The sequence below is a fragment of the Symsagittifera roscoffensis genome, chromosome 10, assembly GCF_963678635.1.
Source record: "Symsagittifera roscoffensis chromosome 10, txSymRosc1.1, whole genome shotgun sequence".
NCBI lineage: Eukaryota > Metazoa > Xenacoelomorpha > Acoela > Convolutidae > Symsagittifera > Symsagittifera roscoffensis.
In genome coordinates, this window is record NC_087071.1 from 1,403,878 (window position 1) to 1,422,499 (window position 18,622).

The 18,622-nt window shown below is 37.2% G+C and overlaps 14 non-coding genes across 14 annotated transcripts; all 14 read left to right on the forward strand.

Moving 5' to 3' along the window:
• Positions 1–1,058: 1,058 nt before the first annotated feature.
• LOC134855674 (5S ribosomal RNA) lies at positions 1,059–1,177 on the forward strand. The gene has a single exon (XR_010164533.1). It is a non-coding gene; the product is annotated as a 5S ribosomal RNA (ribosomal RNA).
• A 1,159-nt stretch (positions 1,178–2,336) lies between these two features.
• LOC134855675 (5S ribosomal RNA) lies at positions 2,337–2,455 on the forward strand. The gene has a single exon (XR_010164534.1). It is a non-coding gene; the product is annotated as a 5S ribosomal RNA (ribosomal RNA).
• Positions 2,456–3,614: 1,159 nt separating this feature from the next.
• On the forward strand, positions 3,615–3,733 carry LOC134855676 (5S ribosomal RNA). Its single transcript, XR_010164535.1, has one exon. It is a non-coding gene; the product is annotated as a 5S ribosomal RNA (ribosomal RNA).
• A 1,159-nt stretch (positions 3,734–4,892) lies between these two features.
• On the forward strand, positions 4,893–5,011 carry LOC134855677 (5S ribosomal RNA). Its single transcript, XR_010164536.1, has one exon. It is a non-coding gene; the product is annotated as a 5S ribosomal RNA (ribosomal RNA).
• A 1,159-nt stretch (positions 5,012–6,170) lies between these two features.
• On the forward strand, positions 6,171–6,289 carry LOC134855678 (5S ribosomal RNA). The gene has a single exon (XR_010164537.1). It is a non-coding gene; the product is annotated as a 5S ribosomal RNA (ribosomal RNA).
• Positions 6,290–7,448: 1,159 nt separating this feature from the next.
• On the forward strand, positions 7,449–7,567 carry LOC134855680 (5S ribosomal RNA). Its single transcript, XR_010164539.1, has one exon. It is a non-coding gene; the product is annotated as a 5S ribosomal RNA (ribosomal RNA).
• A 1,159-nt stretch (positions 7,568–8,726) lies between these two features.
• LOC134855681 (5S ribosomal RNA) lies at positions 8,727–8,845 on the forward strand. The gene has a single exon (XR_010164540.1). It is a non-coding gene; the product is annotated as a 5S ribosomal RNA (ribosomal RNA).
• Positions 8,846–10,005: 1,160 nt separating this feature from the next.
• Positions 10,006–10,124, forward strand: LOC134855711 (5S ribosomal RNA). The gene has a single exon (XR_010164569.1). It is a non-coding gene; the product is annotated as a 5S ribosomal RNA (ribosomal RNA).
• A 1,159-nt stretch (positions 10,125–11,283) lies between these two features.
• Positions 11,284–11,402, forward strand: LOC134855682 (5S ribosomal RNA). Its single transcript, XR_010164541.1, has one exon. It is a non-coding gene; the product is annotated as a 5S ribosomal RNA (ribosomal RNA).
• Positions 11,403–12,561: 1,159 nt separating this feature from the next.
• On the forward strand, positions 12,562–12,680 carry LOC134855683 (5S ribosomal RNA). The gene has a single exon (XR_010164542.1). It is a non-coding gene; the product is annotated as a 5S ribosomal RNA (ribosomal RNA).
• A 1,158-nt stretch (positions 12,681–13,838) lies between these two features.
• Positions 13,839–13,957, forward strand: LOC134855844 (5S ribosomal RNA). The gene has a single exon (XR_010164686.1). It is a non-coding gene; the product is annotated as a 5S ribosomal RNA (ribosomal RNA).
• Positions 13,958–15,114: 1,157 nt separating this feature from the next.
• LOC134855684 (5S ribosomal RNA) lies at positions 15,115–15,233 on the forward strand. Its single transcript, XR_010164543.1, has one exon. It is a non-coding gene; the product is annotated as a 5S ribosomal RNA (ribosomal RNA).
• A 1,159-nt stretch (positions 15,234–16,392) lies between these two features.
• On the forward strand, positions 16,393–16,511 carry LOC134855679 (5S ribosomal RNA). Its single transcript, XR_010164538.1, has one exon. It is a non-coding gene; the product is annotated as a 5S ribosomal RNA (ribosomal RNA).
• A 1,160-nt stretch (positions 16,512–17,671) lies between these two features.
• Positions 17,672–17,790, forward strand: LOC134855690 (5S ribosomal RNA). Its single transcript, XR_010164549.1, has one exon. It is a non-coding gene; the product is annotated as a 5S ribosomal RNA (ribosomal RNA).
• Positions 17,791–18,622: the final 832 nt, after the last annotated feature.

Here is an 18,622-nt window from a genome sequence, read left to right on the forward strand (position 1 = left end):
CAAAAATTTTCAATGGGTCAAATTTTGGTCAAAACAACAGAAAACCGAAAAATTTCTTTTGCAGTATCAATTTTGTGTACAATCAGCTGCTGATAGGCCAAAAATATTGGAGATAACTTTTGGGGTCTTTGAGTTATAGCCTTTTGAATTTCGGTGATGTCAAAAAGTTAAGCCCAATCGAGCCTGGTGAATTGCGCGAACGGCCATAACTTGCCCAAAAATTTTAAAATTTTCAAATTTTATTATTTGGATCATAAGATCATGGTCAAATCTTGGGGGACTGAGAAAATGAACCAATTTCGTCGGTCCAACACAAAGTTATAAGCTTTTGAAATCTCGGTGATGCCAAAAAGTTAAGCCTAATCGAGCGTGGTGCAAAAAATGAAATTTTCAAAATTTTTGGTTTTTTTCGTTGAAACATCATTTTTTTCATCTTGTTTCATAAATTACAGCTCAGGACGATTCCAACGAGCCCAAAACGACGTTTGTAGCTTAAGTGTACGTGGAGTAATCATCAGTTGAAAATTTGGGGGGACCCGAATTTCGGCCATTTTGGACTAAAATTGGCCTAAAAGCTAACTTTTAAGTTAGTGCATTTTTTTTTCTTGCATTTTTTAAGAGAATTGGGCTGCCCTCCGCTGTCGCAGAGTGCATTCAAAGAAAACTTATCAAATAGATTTGAATACTTACCTATTTAATAAGTTTATCACAACAATTAGGCTAAAAGCAACTGACAGTATCCTGGCTGGTATTCATTCATATGCCACTTACAGTGAATGTGCGGCTATCATGCCATAAATGGTCATTCAAGGCACCTTGTACACGCTCCATAGGTTTTGACCAGCCGATTTGGCCATTTAACACATTGGGCCAAAAAAATTCCAAACAATGTCAATTTTCAAAATTTTGTTTGAAATGCATAAATTATAACGTGAGCGTGCAAAATTTTACATGGTATAAGAGCATATTTTTACTCTCGCGCGAGGGCGAGTGTTTTAAAACTAATGTACATAGACATATGCTAGTAAGGATATAAATGAAAGCGGAGTAACTCAAATGCCTACGACCTTACCATGTTGAATGCACCGGTTCTCGTCCGATCACCGAAGTTAAGCAACATTGGGCCTGGTTAGTACTTGGATGGGAGACCGCCTGGGAACACCAGGTGTTGTAGGCTTTTATTTAAAGCAAAAGTATCTCTTTTACTTTTATACGCTAAGAGTTATTGCTGTTTAAAGTTCGGTGATGTCAAAAAGTTAAGCCTAATCGAGCGTGGTGCAAAAATTTTCAATGGGTCAAATTTTGGTCAAAACAACAGAAAACCGAAAATTTTTTTTTGCAGAATCAATTTTGTGTACAATCAGCTGCTGATAGGCCAAAAATATTGGAGATAACTTTTGGGGTCTTTGAGTTATAGCCTTTTGAATTTCGGTGATGTCAAAAAGTTAAGCCCAATCGAGCCTGGTGAATTGCGCGAACGGCCATAACTTGCCCAAAAATTTTAAAATTTTCAAATTTTATTATTTGGATCATAAGATCATGGTCAAATCTTGGGGGACTGAGAAAATGAACCAATTTCGTCGGTCCAACACAAAGTTATAAGCTTTTGAAATCTCGGTGATGCCAAAAAGTTAAGCCTAATCGAGCGTGGTGCAAAAAATGAAATTTTCAAAATTTTTGGTTTTTTTCGTTGAAACATCATTTTTTTCATCTTGTTTCATAAATTACAGCTCAGGACGATTCCAACGAGCCCAAAACGACGTTTGTAGCTTAAGTGTACGTGGAGTAATCATCAGTTGAAAATTTGGGGGGACCCGAATTTCGGCCATTTTGGACGAAAATTGGCCTAAAAGCTAACTTTTAAGTTAGTGCAATTTTTTTTCTTGCATTTTTTAAGAGAATTGGGCTGCCCTCCGCTGTCGCGGAGTGCATTCAAAGAAAACTTATCAAATAGATTTGAATACTTACCTATTTAATAAGTTTATCACAACAATTAGGCTAAAAGCAACTGACAGTATCCTGGCTGGTATTCATTCATATGCCACTTACAGTGAATGTGCGGCTATCATGCCATAAATGGTCATTCAAGGCACCTTGTACACGCTCCATAGGTTTTGACCAGCCGATTTGGCCATTTAACACATTGGGCCAAAAAAATTCCAAACAATGTCAATTTTCAAAATTTTGTTTGAAATGCATAAATTATAACGTGAGCGTGCAAAATTTTACATGGTATAAGAGCATATTTTTACTCTCGCGCGAGGGCGAGTGTTTTAAAACTAATGTACATAGACATATGCTAGTAAGGATATAAATGAAAGCGGAGTAACTCAAATGCCTACGACCTTACCATGTTGAATGCACCGGTTCTCGTCCGATCACCGAAGTTAAGCAACATTGGGCCTGGTTAGTACTTGGATGGGAGACCGCCTGGGAACACCAGGTGTTGTAGGCTTTTATTTAAAGCAAAAGTATCTCTTTTACTTTTATACGCTAAGAGTTATTGCTGTTTAAAGTTCGGTGATGTCAAAAAGTTAAGCCTAATCGAGCGTGGTGCAAAAATTTTCAATGGGTCAAATTTTGGTCAAAACAACAGAAAACCGAAAATTTTTTTTTGCAGAATCAATTTTGTGTACAATCAGCTGCTGATAGGCCAAAAATATTGGAGATAACTTTTGGGGTCTTTGAGTTATAGCCTTTTGAATTTCGGTGATGTCAAAAAGTTAAGCCCAATCGAGCCTGGTGAATTGCGCGAACGGCCATAACTTGCCCAAAAATTTTAAAATTTTCAAATTTTATTATTTGGATCATAAGATCATGGTCAAATCTTGGGGGACTGAGAAAATGAACCAATTTCGTCGGTCCAACACAAAGTTATAAGCTTTTGAAATCTCGGTGATGCCAAAAAGTTAAGCCTAATCGAGCGTGGTGCAAAAAATGAAATTTTCAAAATTTTTGGTTTTTTTTGTTGAAACATCATTTTTTTCATCTTGTTTCATAAATTACAGCTCAGGACGATTCCAACGAGTCCAAAACGACGTTTGTAGCTTAAGTGTACGTGGAGTAATCATCAGTTGAAAATTTGGGGGGACCCGAATTTCGGCCATTTTGGACGAAAATTGGCCTAAAAGCTAACTTTTAAGTTAGTGCAATTTTTTTTCTTGCATTTTTTAAGAGAATTGGGCTGCCCTCCGCTGTCGCAGAGTGCATTCAAAGAAAACTTATCAAATAGATTTGAATACTTACCTATTTAATAAGTTTATCACAACAATTAGGCTAAAAGCAACTGACAGTATCCTGGCTGGTATTCATTCATATGCCACTTACAGTGAATGTGCGGCTATCATGCCATAAATGGTCATTCAAGGCACCTTGTACACGCTCCATAGGTTTTGACCAGCCGATTTGGCCATTTAACACATTGGGCCAAAAAAATTCCAAACAATGTCAATTTTCAAAATTTTGTTTGAAATGCATAAATTATAACGTGAGCGTGCAAAATTTTACATGGTATAAGAGCATATTTTTACTCTCGCGCGAGGGCGAGTGTTTTAAAACTAATGTACATAGACATATGCTAGTAAGGATATAAATGAAAGCGGAGTAACTCAAATGCCTACGACCTTACCATGTTGAATGCACCGGTTCTCGTCCGATCACCGAAGTTAAGCAACATTGGGCCTGGTTAGTACTTGGATGGGAGACCGCCTGGGAACACCAGGTGTTGTAGGCTTTTATTTAAAGCAAAAGTATCTCTTTTACTTTTATACGCTAAGAGTTATTGCTGTTTAAAGTTCGGTGATGTCAAAAAGTTAAGCCTAATCGAGCGTGGTGCAAAAATTTTCAATGGGTCAAATTTTGGTCAAAACAACAGAAAACCGAAAATTTTTTTTTGCAGAATCAATTTTGTGTACAATCAGCTGCTGATAGGCCAAAAATATTGGAGATAACTTTTGGGGTCTTTGAGTTATAGCCTTTTGAATTTCGGTGATGTCAAAAAGTTAAGCCCAATCGAGCCTGGTGAATTGCGCGAACGGCCATAACTTGCCCAAAAATTTTAAAATTTTCAAATTTTATTATTTGGATCATAAGATCATGGTCAAATCTTGGGGGACTGAGAAAATGAACCAATTTCGTCGGTCCAACACAAAGTTATAAGCTTTTGAAATCTCGGTGATGCCAAAAAGTTAAGCCTAATCGAGCGTGGTGCAAAAAATGAAATTTTCAAAATTTTTGGTTTTTTTCGTTGAAACATCATTTTTTTCATCTTGTTTCATAAATTACAGCTCAGGACGATTCCAACGAGCCCAAAACGACGTTTGTAGCTTAAGTGTACGTGGAGTAATCATCAGTTGAAAATTTGGGGGGACCCGAATTTCGGCCATTTTGGACGAAAATTGGCCTAAAAGCTAACTTTTAAGTTAGTGCAATTTTTTTTCTTGCATTTTTTAAGAGAATTGGGCTGCCCTCCGCTGTCGCGGAGTGCATTCAAAGAAAACTTATCAAATAGATTTGAATACTTACCTATTTAATAAGTTTATCACAACAATTAGGCTAAAAGCAACTGACAGTATCCTGGCTGGTATTCATTCATATGCCACTTACAGTGAATGTGCGGCTATCATGCCATAAATGGTCATTCAAGGCACCTTGTACACGCTCCATAGGTTTTGACCAGCCGATTTGGCCATTTAACACATTGGGCCAAAAAAATTCCAAACAATGTCAATTTTCAAAATTTTGTTTGAAATGCATAAATTATAACGTGAGCGTGCAAAATTTTACATGGTATAAGAGCATATTTTTACTCTCGCGCGAGGGCGAGTGTTTTAAAACTAATGTACATAGACATATGCTAGTAAGGATATAAATGAAAGCGGAGTAACTCAAATGCCTACGACCTTACCATGTTGAATGCACCGGTTCTCGTCCGATCACCGAAGTTAAGCAACATTGGGCCTGGTTAGTACTTGGATGGGAGACCGCCTGGGAACACCAGGTGTTGTAGGCTTTTATTTAAAGCAAAAGTATCTCTTTTACTTTTATACGCTAAGAGTTATTGCTGTTTAAAGTTCGGTGATGTCAAAAAGTTAAGCCTAATCGAGCGTGGTGCAAAAATTTTCAATGGGTCAAATTTTGGTCAAAACAACAGAAAACCGAAAATTTTTTTTTGCAGAATCAATTTTGTGTACAATCAGCTGCTGATAGGCCAAAAATATTGGAGATAACTTTTGGGGTCTTTGAGTTATAGCCTTTTGAATTTCGGTGATGTCAAAAAGTTAAGCCCAATCGAGCCTGGTGAATTGCGCGAACGGCCATAACTTGCCCAAAAATTTTAAAATTTTCAAATTTTATTATTTGGATCATAAGATCATGGTCAAATCTTGGGGGACTGAGAAAATGAACCAATTTCGTCGGTCCAACACAAAGTTATAAGCTTTTGAAATCTCGGTGATGCCAAAAAGTTAAGCCTAATCGAGCGTGGTGCAAAAAATGAAATTTTCAAAATTTTTGGTTTTTTTCGTTGAAACATCATTTTTTTCATCTTGTTTCATAAATTACAGCTCAGGACGATTCCAACGAGCCCAAAACGACGTTTGTAGCTTAAGTGTACGTGGAGTAATCATCAGTTGAAAATTTGGGGGGACCCGAATTTCGGCCATTTTGGACGAAAATTGGCCTAAAAGCTAACTTTTAAGTTAGTGCAATTTTTTTTCTTGCATTTTTTAAGAGAATTGGGCTGCCCTCCGCTGTCGCGGAGTGCATTCAAAGAAAACTTATCAAATAGATTTGAATACTTACCTATTTAATAAGTTTATCACAACAATTAGGCTAAAAGCAACTGACAGTATCCTGGCTGGTATTCATTCATATGCCACTTACAGTGAATGTGCGGCTATCATGCCATAAATGGTCATTCAAGGCACCTTGTACACGCTCCATAGGTTTTGACCAGCCGATTTGGCCATTTAACACATTGGGCCAAAAAAATTCCAAACAATGTCAATTTTCAAAATTTTGTTTGAAATGCATAAATTATAACGTGAGCGTGCAAAATTTTACATGGTATAAGAGCATATTTTTACTCTCGCGCGAGGGCGAGTGTTTTAAAACTAATGTACATAGACATATGCTAGTAAGGATATAAATGAAAGCGGAGTAACTCAAATGCCTACGACCTTACCATGTTGAATGCACCGGTTCTCGTCCGATCACCGAAGTTAAGCAACATTGGGCCTGGTTAGTACTTGGATGGGAGACCGCCTGGGAACACCAGGTGTTGTAGGCTTTTATTTAAAGCAAAAGTATCTCTTTTACTTTTATACGCTAAGAGTTATTGCTGTTTAAAGTTCGGTGATGTCAAAAAGTTAAGCCTAATCGAGCGTGGTGCAAAAATTTTCAATGGGTCAAATTTTGGTCAAAACAACAGAAAACCGAAAATTTTTTTTTGCAGAATCAATTTTGTGTACAATCAGCTGCTGATAGGCCAAAAATATTGGAGATAACTTTTGGGGTCTTTGAGTTATAGCCTTTTGAATTTCGGTGATGTCAAAAAGTTAAGCCCAATCGAGCCTGGTGAATTGCGCGAACGGCCATAACTTGCCCAAAAATTTTAAAATTTTCAAATTTTATTATTTGGATCATAAGATCATGGTCAAATCTTGGGGGACTGAGAAAATGAACCAATTTCGTCGGTCCAACACAAAGTTATAAGCTTTTGAAATCTCGGTGATGCCAAAAAGTTAAGCCTAATCGAGCGTGGTGCAAAAAATGAAATTTTCAAAATTTTTGGTTTTTTTCGTTGAAACATCATTTTTTTCATCTTGTTTCATAAATTACAGCTCAGGACGATTCCAACGAGCCCAAAACGACGTTTGTAGCTTAAGTGTACGTGGAGTAATCATCAGTTGAAAATTTGGGGGGACCCGAATTTCGGCCATTTTGGACGAAAATTGGCCTAAAAGCTAACTTTTAAGTTAGTGCAATTTTTTTTCTTGCATTTTTTAAGAGAATTGGGCTGCCCTCCGCTGTCGCGGAGTGCATTCAAAGAAAACTTATCAAATAGATTTGAATACTTACCTATTTAATAAGTTTATCACAACAATTAGGCTAAAAGCAACTGACAGTATCCTGGCTGGTATTCATTCATATGCCACTTACAGTGAATGTGCGGCTATCATGCCATAAATGGTCATTCAAGGCACCTTGTACACGCTCCATAGGTTTTGACCAGCCGATTTGGCCATTTAACACATTGGGCCAAAAAAATTCCAAACAATGTCAATTTTCAAAATTTTGTTTGAAATGCATAAATTATAACGTGAGCGTGCAAAATTTTACATGGTATAAGAGCATATTTTTACTCTCGCGCGAGGGCGAGTGTTTTAAAACTAATGTACATAGACATATGCTAGTAAGGATATAAATGAAAGCGGAGTAACTCAAATGCCTACGACCTTACCATGTTGAATGCACCGGTTCTCGTCCGATCACCGAAGTTAAGCAACATTGGGCCTGGTTAGTACTTGGATGGGAGACCGCCTGGGAACACCAGGTGTTGTAGGCTTTTATTTAAAGCAAAAGTATCTCTTTTACTTTTATACGCTAAGAGTTATTGCTGTTTAAAGTTCGGTGATGTCAAAAAGTTAAGCCTAATCGAGCGTGGTGCAAAAATTTTCAATGGGTCAAATTTTGGTCAAAACAACAGAAAACCGAAAATTTTTTTTTGCAGAATCAATTTTGTGTACAATCAGCTGCTGATAGGCCAAAAATATTGGAGATAACTTTTGGGGTCTTTGAGTTATAGCCTTTTGAATTTCGGTGATGTCAAAAAGTTAAGCCCAATCGAGCCTGGTGAATTGCGCGAACGGCCATAACTTGCCCAAAAATTTTAAAATTTTCAAATTTTATTATTTGGATCATAAGATCATGGTCAAATCTTGGGGGACTGAGAAAATGAACCAATTTCGTCGGTCCAACACAAAGTTATAAGCTTTTGAAATCTCGGTGATGCCAAAAAGTTAAGCCTAATCGAGCGTGGTGCAAAAAATGAAATTTTCAAAATTTTTGGTTTTTTTTGTTGAAACATCATTTTTTTCATCTTGTTTCATAAATTACAGCTCAGGACGATTCCAACGAGTCCAAAACGACGTTTGTAGCTTAAGTGTACGTGGAGTAATCATCAGTTGAAAATTTGGGGGGACCCGAATTTCGGCCATTTTGGACGAAAATTGGCCTAAAAGCTAACTTTTAAGTTAGTGCAATTTTTTTTCTTGCATTTTTTAAGAGAATTGGGCTGCCCTCCGCTGTCGCAGAGTGCATTCAAAGAAAACTTATCAAATAGATTTGAATACTTACCTATTTAATAAGTTTATCACAACAATTAGGCTAAAAGCAACTGACAGTATCCTGGCTGGTATTCATTCATATGCCACTTACAGTGAATGTGCGGCTATCATGCCATAAATGGTCATTCAAGGCACCTTGTACACGCTCCATAGGTTTTGACCAGCCGATTTGGCCATTTAACACATTGGGCCAAAAAAATTCCAAACAATGTCAATTTTCAAAATTTTGTTTGAAATGCATAAATTATAACGTGAGCGTGCAAAATTTTACATGGTATAAGAGCATATTTTTACTCTCGCGCGAGGGCGAGTGTTTTAAAACTAATGTACATAGACATATGCTAGTAAGGATATAAATGAAAGCGGAGTAACTCAAATGCCTACGACCTTACCATGTTGAATGCACCGGTTCTCGTCCGATCACCGAAGTTAAGCAACATTGGGCCTGGTTAGTACTTGGATGGGAGACCGCCTGGGAACACCAGGTGTTGTAGGCTTTTATTTAAAGCAAAAGTATCTCTTTTACTTTTATACGCTAAGAGTTATTGCTGTTTAAAGTTCGGTGATGTCAAAAAGTTAAGCCTAATCGAGCGTGGTGCAAAAATTTTCAATGGGTCAAATTTTGGTCAAAACAACAGAAAACCGAAAATTTTTTTTTTGCAGAATCAATTTTGTGTACAATCAGCTGCTGATAGGCCAAAAATATTGGAGATAACTTTTGGGGTCTTTGAGTTATAGCCTTTTGAATTTCGGTGATGTCAAAAAGTTAAGCCCAATCGAGCCTGGTGAATTGCGCGAACGGCCATAACTTGCCCAAAAATTTTAAAATTTTCAAATTTTATTATTTGGATCATAAGATCATGGTCAAATCTTGGGGGACTGAGAAAATGAACCAATTTCGTCGGTCCAACACAAAGTTATAAGCTTTTGAAATCTCGGTGATGCCAAAAAGTTAAGCCTAATCGAGCGTGGTGCAAAAAATGAAATTTTCAAAATTTTTGGTTTTTTTCGTTGAAACATCATTTTTTTCATCTTGTTTCATAAATTACAGCTCAGGACGATTCCAACGAGCCCAAAACGACGTTTGTAGCTTAAGTGTACGTGGAGTAATCATCAGTTGAAAATTTGGGGGGACCCGAATTTCGGCCATTTTGGACGAAAATTGGCCTAAAAGCTAACTTTTAAGTTAGTGCAATTTTTTTTCTTGCATTTTTTAAGAGAATTGGGCTGCCCTCCGCTGTCGCGGAGTGCATTCAAAGAAAACTTATCAAATAGATTTGAATACTTACCTATTTAATAAGTTTATCACAACAATTAGGCTAAAAGCAACTGACAGTATCCTGGCTGGTATTCATTCATATGCCACTTACAGTGAATGTGCGGCTATCATGCCATAAATGGTCATTCAAGGCACCTTGTACACGCTCCATAGGTTTTGACCAGCCGATTTGGCCATTTAACACATTGGGCCAAAAAAATTCCAAACAATGTCAATTTTCAAAATTTTGTTTGAAATGCATAAATTATAACGTGAGCGTGCAAAATTTTACATGGTATAAGAGCATATTTTTACTCTCGCGCGAGGGCGAGTGTTTTAAAACTAATGTACATAGACATATGCTAGTAAGGATATAAATGAAAGCGGAGTAACTCAAATGCCTACGACCTTACCATGTTGAATGCACCGGTTCTCGTCCGATCACCGAAGTTAAGCAACATTGGTCCTGGTTAGTACTTGGATGGGAGACCGCCTGGGAACACCAGGTGTTGTAGGCTTTTATTTAAAGCAAAAGTATCTCTTTTACTTTTATACGCTAAGAGTTATTGCTGTTTAAAGTTCGGTGATGTCAAAAAGTTAAGCCTAATCGAGCGTGGTGCAAAAATTTTCAATGGGTCAAATTTTGGTCAAAACAACAGAAAACCGAAAATTTTTTTTTGCAGAATCAATTTTGTGTACAATCAGCTGCTGATAGGCCAAAAATATTGGAGATAACTTTTGGGGTCTTTGAGTTATAGCCTTTTGAATTTCGGTGATGTCAAAAAGTTAAGCCCAATCGAGCCTGGTGAATTGCGCGAACGGCCATAACTTGCCCAAAAATTTTAAAATTTTCAAATTTTATTATTTGGATCATAAGATCATGGTCAAATCTTGGGGGACTGAGAAAATGAACCAATTTCGTCGGTCCAACACAAAGTTATAAGCTTTTGAAATCTCGGTGATGCCAAAAAGTTAAGCCTAATCGAGCGTGGTGCAAAAAATGAAATTTTCAAAATTTTTGGTTTTTTTCGTTGAAACATCATTTTTTTCATCTTGTTTCATAAATTACAGCTCAGGACAATTCCAACGAGCCCAAAACGACGTTTGTAGCTTAAGTGTACGTGGAGTAATCATCAGTTGAAAATTTGGGGGGACCCGAATTTCGGCCATTTTGGACGAAAATTGGCCTAAAAGCTAACTTTTAAGTTAGTGCAATTTTTTTTCTTGCATTTTTTAAGAGAATTGGGCTGCCCTCCGCTGTCGCGGAGTGCATTCAAAGAAAACTTATCAAATAGATTTGAATACTTACCTATTTAATAAGTTTATCACAACAATTAGGCTAAAAGCAACTGACAGTATCCTGGCTGGTATTCATTCATATGCCACTTACAGTGAATGTGCGGCTATCATGCCATAAATGGTCATTCAAGGCACCTTGTACACGCTCCATAGGTTTTGACCAGCCGATTTGGCCATTTAACACATTGGGCCAAAAAAATTCCAAACAATGTCAATTTTCAAAGTTTTGTTTGAAATGCATAAATTATAACGTGAGCGTGCAAAATTTTACATGGTATAAGAGCATATTTTTACTCTCGCGCGAGGGCGAGTGTTTTAAAACTAATGTACATAGACATATGCTAGTAAGGATATAAATGAAAGCGGAGTAACTCAAATGCCTACGACCTTACCATGTTGAATGCACCGGTTCTCGTCCGATCACCGAAGTTAAGCAACATTGGGCCTGGTTAGTACTTGGATGGGAGACCGCCTGGGAACACCAGGTGTTGTAGGCTTTTATTTAAAGCAAAAGTATCTCTTTTACTTTTATACGCTAAGAGTTATTGCTGTTTAAAGTTCGGTGATGTCAAAAAGTTAAGCCTAATCGAGCGTGGTGCAAAAATTTTCAATGGGTCAAATTTTGGTCAAAACAACAGAAAACCGAAAATTTTTTTTTGCAGAATCAATTTTGTGTACAATCAGCTGCTGATAGGCCAAAAATATTGGAGATAACTTTTGGGGTCTTTGAGTTATAGCCTTTTGAATTTCGGTGATGTCAAAAAGTTAAGCCCAATCGAGCCTGGTGAATTGCGCGAACGGCCATAACTTGCCCAAAAATTTTAAAATTTTCAAATTTTATTATTTGGATCATAAGATCATGGTCAAATCTTGGGGGACTGAGAAAATGAACCAATTTCGTCGGTCCAACACAAAGTTATAAGCTTTTGAAATCTCGGTGATGCCAAAAAGTTAAGCCTAATCGAGCGTGGTGCAAAAAATGAAATTTTCAAAATTTTTGGTTTTTTTCGTTGAAACATCATTTTTTTCATCTTGTTTCATAAATTACAGCTCAGGACGATTCCAACGAGCCCAAAACGACGTTTGTAGCTTAAGTGTACGTGGAGTAATCATCAGTTGAAAATTTGGGGGGACCCGAATTTCGGCCATTTTGGACGAAAATTGGCCTAAAAGCTAACTTTTAAGTTAGTGCAATTTTTTTTCTTGCATTTTTTAAGAGAATTGGGCTGCCCTCCGCTGTCGCGGAGTGCATTCAAAGAAAACTTATCAAATAGATTTGAATACTTACCTATTTAATAAGTTTATCACAACAATTAGGCTAAAAGCAACTGACAGTATCCTGGCTGGTATTCATTCATATGCCACTTACAGTGAATGTGCGGCTATCATGCCATAAATGGTCATTCAAGGCACCTTGTACACGCTCCATAGGTTTTGACCAGCCGATTTGGCCATTTAACACATTGGGCCAAAAAAATTCCAAACAATGTCAATTTTCAAAATTTTGTTTGAAATGCATAAATTATAACGTGAGCGTGCAAAATTTTACATGGTATAAGAGCATATTTTTACTCTCGCGCGAGGGCGAGTGTTTTAAAACTAATGTACATAGACATATGCTAGTAAGGATATAAATGAAAGCGGAGTAACTCAAATGCCTACGACCTTACCATGTTGAATGCACCGGTTCTCGTCCGATCACCGAAGTTAAGCAACATTGGGCCTGGTTAGTACTTGGATGGGAGACCGCCTGGGAACACCAGGTGTTGTAGGCTTTTATTTAAAGCAAAAGTATCTCTTTTACTTTTATACGCTAAGAGTTATTGCTGTTTAAAGTTCGGTGATGTCAAAAAGTTAAGCCTAATCGAGCGTGGTGCAAAAATTTTCAATGGGTCAAATTTTGGTCAAAACAACAGAAAACCGAAATTTTTTTTTGCAGAATCAATTTTGTGTACAATCAGCTGCTGATAGGCCAAAAATATTGGAGATAACTTTTGGGGTCTTTGAGTTATAGCCTTTTGAATTTCGGTGATGTCAAAAAGTTAAGCCCAATCGAGCCTGGTGAATTGCGCGAACGGCCATAACTTGCCCAAAAATTTTAAAATTTTCAAATTTTATTATTTGGATCATAAGATCATGGTCAAATCTTGGGGGACTGAGAAAATGAACCAATTTCGTCGGTCCAACACAAAGTTATAAGCTTTTGAAATCTCGGTGATGCCAAAAAGTTAAGCCTAATCGAGCGTGGTGCAAAAAATGAAATTTTCAAAATTTTTGGTTTTTTTCGTTGAAACATCATTTTTTTCATCTTGTTTCATAAATTACAGCTCAGGACGATTCCAACGAGCCCAAAACGACGTTTGTAGCTTAAGTGTACGTGGAGTAATCATCAGTTGAAAATTTGGGGGGACCCGAATTTCGGCCATTTTGGACGAAAATTGGCCTAAAAGCTAACTTTTAAGTTAGTGCAATTTTTTTTCTTGCATTTTTTAAGAGAATTGGGCTGCCCTCCGCTGTCGCGGAGTGCATTCAAAGAAAACTTATCAAATAGATTTGAATACTTACCTATTTAATAAGTTTATCACAACAATTAGGCTAAAAGCAACTGACAGTATCCTGGCTGGTATTCATTCATATGCCACTTACAGTGAATGTGCGGCTATCATGCCATAAATGGTCATTCAAGGCACCTTGTACACGCTCCATAGGTTTTGACCAGCCGATTTGGCCATTTAACACATTGGGCCAAAAAAATTCCAAACAATGTCAATTTTCAAAATTTTGTTTGAAATGCATAAATTATAACGTGAGCGTGCAAAATTTTACATGGTATAAGAGCATATTTTTACTCTCGCGCGAGGGCGAGTGTTTTAAAACTAATGTACATAGACATATGCTAGTAAGGATATAAATGAAAGCGGAGTAACTCAAATGCCTACGACCATACCATGTTGAATGCACCGGTTCTCGTCCGATCACCGAAGTTAAGCAACATTGGGCCTGGTTAGTACTTGGATGGGAGACCGCCTGGGAACACCAGGTGTTGTAGGCTTTTATTTAAAGCAAAAGTATCTCTTTTACTTTTATACGCTAAGAGTTATTGCTGTTTAAAGTTCGGTGATGTCAAAAAGTTAAGCCTAATCGAGCGTGGTGCAAAAATTTTCAATGGGTCAAATTTTGGTCAAAACAACAGAAAACCGAAAAATTTCTTTTGCAGTATCAATTTTGTGTACAATCAGCTGCTGATAGGCCAAAAATATTGGAGATAACTTTTGGGGTCTTTGAGTTATAGCCTTTTGAATTTCGGTGATGTCAAAAATTTAAGCCCAATCGAGCCTGGTGAATTGCGCGAACGGCCATAACTTGCCCAAAAATTTTAAAATTTTCAAATTTTATTATTTGGATCATAAGATCATGGTCAAATCTTGGGGGACTGAGAAAATGAACCAATTTCGTCGGTCCAACACAAAGTTATAAGCTTTTGAAATCTCGGTGATGCCAAAAAATAAGCCTAATCGAGCGTGGTGCAAAAAATGAAATTTTCAAAATTTTTGGTTTTTTTCGTTGAAACATCATTTTTTTCATCTTGTTTCATAAATTACAGCTCAGGACGATTCCAACGAGCCCAAAACGACGTTTGTAGCTTAAGTTTACGTGGAGTAATCATCAGTTGAAATTTTGGGGGGACCCGAATTTCGGCCATTTTGGACGAAAATTGGCCTAAAAATAACTTTTCAGTTAGTGCAAATTTTTTTCTTGCATTTTTTAAGAGAATTGGGCTGCCCTCCGCTGTCGCAGAGTGCATTCAAAGAAAACTTATCAAATAGATTTGAATACTTACCTATTTAATAAGTTTATCACAACAATTAAGCTAAAAGCAACTGACAGTATCCTGGCTGGTATTCATTCATATGCCACTTACAGTGAATGTGCGGCTATCATGCCATAAATGGTCATTCAAGGCACCTTGTACACGCTCCATAGGTTTTGACCAGCCGATTTGGCCATTTAACACATTGGGCCAAAAAAATTCCAAACAATGTCAATTTTCAAAATTTTGTTTGAAATGCATAAATTATAACGTGAGCGTGCAAAATTTTACATGGTATAAGAGCATATTTTTACTCTCGCGCGAGGGCGAGTGTTTTAAAACTAATGTACATAGACATATGCTAGTAAGGATATAAATGAAAGCGGAGTAACTCAAATGCCTACGACCTTACCATGTTGAATGCACCGGTTCTCGTCCGATCACCGAAGTTAAGCAACATTGGGCCTGGTTAGTACTTGGATGGGAGACCGCCTGGGAACACCAGGTGTTGTAGGCTTTTATTTAAAGCAAAAGTATCTCTTTTACTTTTATACGCTAAGAGTTATTGCTGTTTAAAGTTCGGTGATGTCAAAAAGTTAAGCCTAATCGAGCGTGGTGCAAAAATTTTCAATGGGTCAAATTTTGGTCAAAACAACAGAAAACCGAAAATTTTTTTTTGCAGAATCAATTTTGTGTACAATCAGCTGCTGATAGGCCAAAAATATTGGAGATAACTTTTGGGGTCTTTGAGTTATAGCCTTTTGAATTTCGGTGATGTCAAAAAGTTGAGCCCAATCGAGCCTGGTGAATTGCGCGAACGGCCATAACTTGCCCAAAAATTTTAAAATTTTCAAATTTTATTATTTGGATCATAAGATCATGGTCAAATCTTGGGGGACTGAGAAAATGAACCAATTTCGTCGGTCCAACACAAAGTTATAAGCTTTTGAAATCTCGGTGATGCCAAAAAGTTAAGCCTAATCGAGCGTGGTGCAAAAAATGAAATTTTCAAAATTTTTGGTTTTTTTCGTTGAAACATCATTTTTTTCATCTTGTTTCATAAATTACAGCTCAGGACGATTCCAACGAGCCCAAAACGACGTTTGTAGCTTAAGTGTACGTGGAGTAATCATCAGTTGAAAATTTGGGGGGACCCGAATTTCGGCCATTTTGGACGAAAATTGGCCTAAAAGCTAACTTTTAAGTTAGTGCAATTTTTTTTCTTGCATTTTTTAAGAGAATTGGGCTGCCCTCCGCTGTCGCGGAGTGCATTCAAAGAAAACTTATCAAATAGATTTGAATACTTACCTATTTAATAAGTTTATCACAACAATTAGGCTAAAAGCAACTGACAGTATCCTGGCTGGTATTCATTCATATGCCACTTACAGTGAATGTGCGGCTATCATGCCATAAATGGTCATTCAAGGCACCTTGTACACGCTCCATAGGTTTTGACCAGCCGATTTGGCCATTTAACACATTGGGCCAAAAAAATTCCAAACAATGTCAATTTTCAAAATTTTGTTTGAAATGCATAAATTATAACGTGAGCGTGCAAAATTTTACATGGTATAAGAGCATATTTTTACTCTCGCGCGAGGGCGAGTGTTTTAAAACTAATGTACATAGACATATGCTAGTAAGGATATAAATGAAAGCGGAGTAACTCAAATGCCTACGACCATACCATGTTGAATGCACCGGTTCTCGTCCGATCACCGAAGTTAAGCAACATTGGGCCTGGTTAGTACTTGGATGGGAGACCGCCTGGGAACACCAGGTGTTGTAGGCTTTTTTTTAAAGCAAAAGTATCTCTTTTACTTTTATACGCTAAGAGTTATTGCTGTTTAAAGTTCGGTGATGTCAAAAAGTTAAGCCTAATCGAGCGTGGTGCAAAAATTTTCAATGGGTCAAATTTTGGTCAAAACAACAGAAAACCGAAAAATTTCTTTTGCAGTATCAATTTTGTGTACAATCAGCTGCTGATAGGCCAAAAATATTGGAGATAACTTTTGGGGTCTTTGAGTTATAGCCTTTTGAATTTCGGTGATGTCAAAAATTTAAGCCCAATCGAGCCTGGTGAATTGCGCGAACGGCCATAACTTGCCCAAAAATTTTAAAATTTTCAAATTTTATTATTTGGATCATAAGATCATGGTCAAATCTTGGGGGACTGAGAAAATGAACCAATTTCGTCGGTCCAACACAAAGTTATAAGCTTTTGAAATCTCGGTGATGCCAAAAAGTTAAGCCTAATCGAGCGTGGTGCAAAAAATGAAATTTTCAAAATTTTTGGTTTTTTTTTCGTTGAAACATCATTTTTTTCATCTTGTTTCATAAATTACAGCTCAGGACGATTCCAACGAGCCCAAAACGACGTTTGTAGCTTAAGTTTACGTGGAGTAATCATCAGTTGAAATTTTGGGGGGACCCGAATTTCGGCCATTTTGGACGAAAATTGGCCTAAAAATAACTTTTCAGTTAGTGCAAATTTTTTTCTTGCATTTTTTAAGAGAATTGGGCTGCCCTCCGCTGTCGCGGAGTGCATTCAAAGAAAACTTATCAAATAGATTTGAATACTTACCTATTTAATAAGTTTATCACAACAATTAGGCTAAAAGCAACTGACAGTATCCTGGCTGGTATTCATTCATATGCCACTTACAGTGAATGTGCGGCTATCATGCCATAAATGGTCATTCAAGGCACCTTGTACACGCTCCATAGGTTTTGACCAGCCGATTTGGCCATTTAACACATTGGGCCAAAAAAATTCCAAACAATGTCAATTTTCAAAATTTTGTTTGAAATGCATAAATTATAACGTGAGCGTGCAAAATTTTACATGGTATAAGAGCATATTTTTACTCTCGCGCGAGGGCGAGTGTTTTAAAACTAATGTACATAGACATATGCTAGTAAGGATATAAATGAAAGCGGAGTAACTCAAATGCCTACGACCATACCATGTTGAATGCACCGGTTCTCGTCCGATCACCGAAGTTAAGCAACATTGGGCCTGGTTAGTACTTGGATGGGAGACCGCCTGGGAACACCAGGTGTTGTAGGCTTTTTTTTAAAGCAAAAGTATCTCTTTTACTTTTATACGCTAAGAGTTATTGCTGTTTAAAGTTCGGTGATGTCAAAAAGTTAAGCCTAATCGAGCGTGGTGCAAAAATTTTCAATGGGTCAAATTTTGGTCAAAACAACAGAAAACCGAAAAATTTCTTTTGCAGTATCAATTTTGTGTACAATCAGCTGCTGATAGGCCAAAAATATTGGAGATAACTTTTGGGGTCTTTGAGTTATAGCCTTTTGAATTTCGGTGATGTCAAAAATTTAAGCCCAATCGAGCCTGGTGAATTGCGCGAACGGCCATAACTTGCCCAAAAATTTTAAAATTTTCAAATTTTATTATTTGGATCATAAGATCATGGTCAAATCTTGGGGGACTGAGAAAATGAACCAATTTCGTCGGTCCAACACAAAGTTATAAGCTTTTGAAATCTCGGTGATGCCAAAAAGTTAAGCCTAATCGAGCGTGGTGCAAAAAATGAAATTTTCAAAATTTTTGGTTTTTTTTTCGTTGAAACATCATTTTTTTCATCTTGTTTCATAAATTACAGCTCAGGACGATTCCAACGAGCCCAAAACGACGTTTGTAGCTTAAGTTTACGTGGAGTAATCATCAGTTGAAATTTTGGGGGGACCCGAATTTCGGCCATTTTGGACGAAAATTGGCCTAAAAATAACTTTTCAGTTAGTGCAAATTTTTTTCTTGCATTTTTTAAGAGAATTGGGCTGCCCTCCGCTGTCGCGGAGTGCATTCAAAGAAAACTTATCAAATAGATTTGAATACTTACCTATTTAATAAGTTTATCACAACAATTAGGCTAAAAGCAA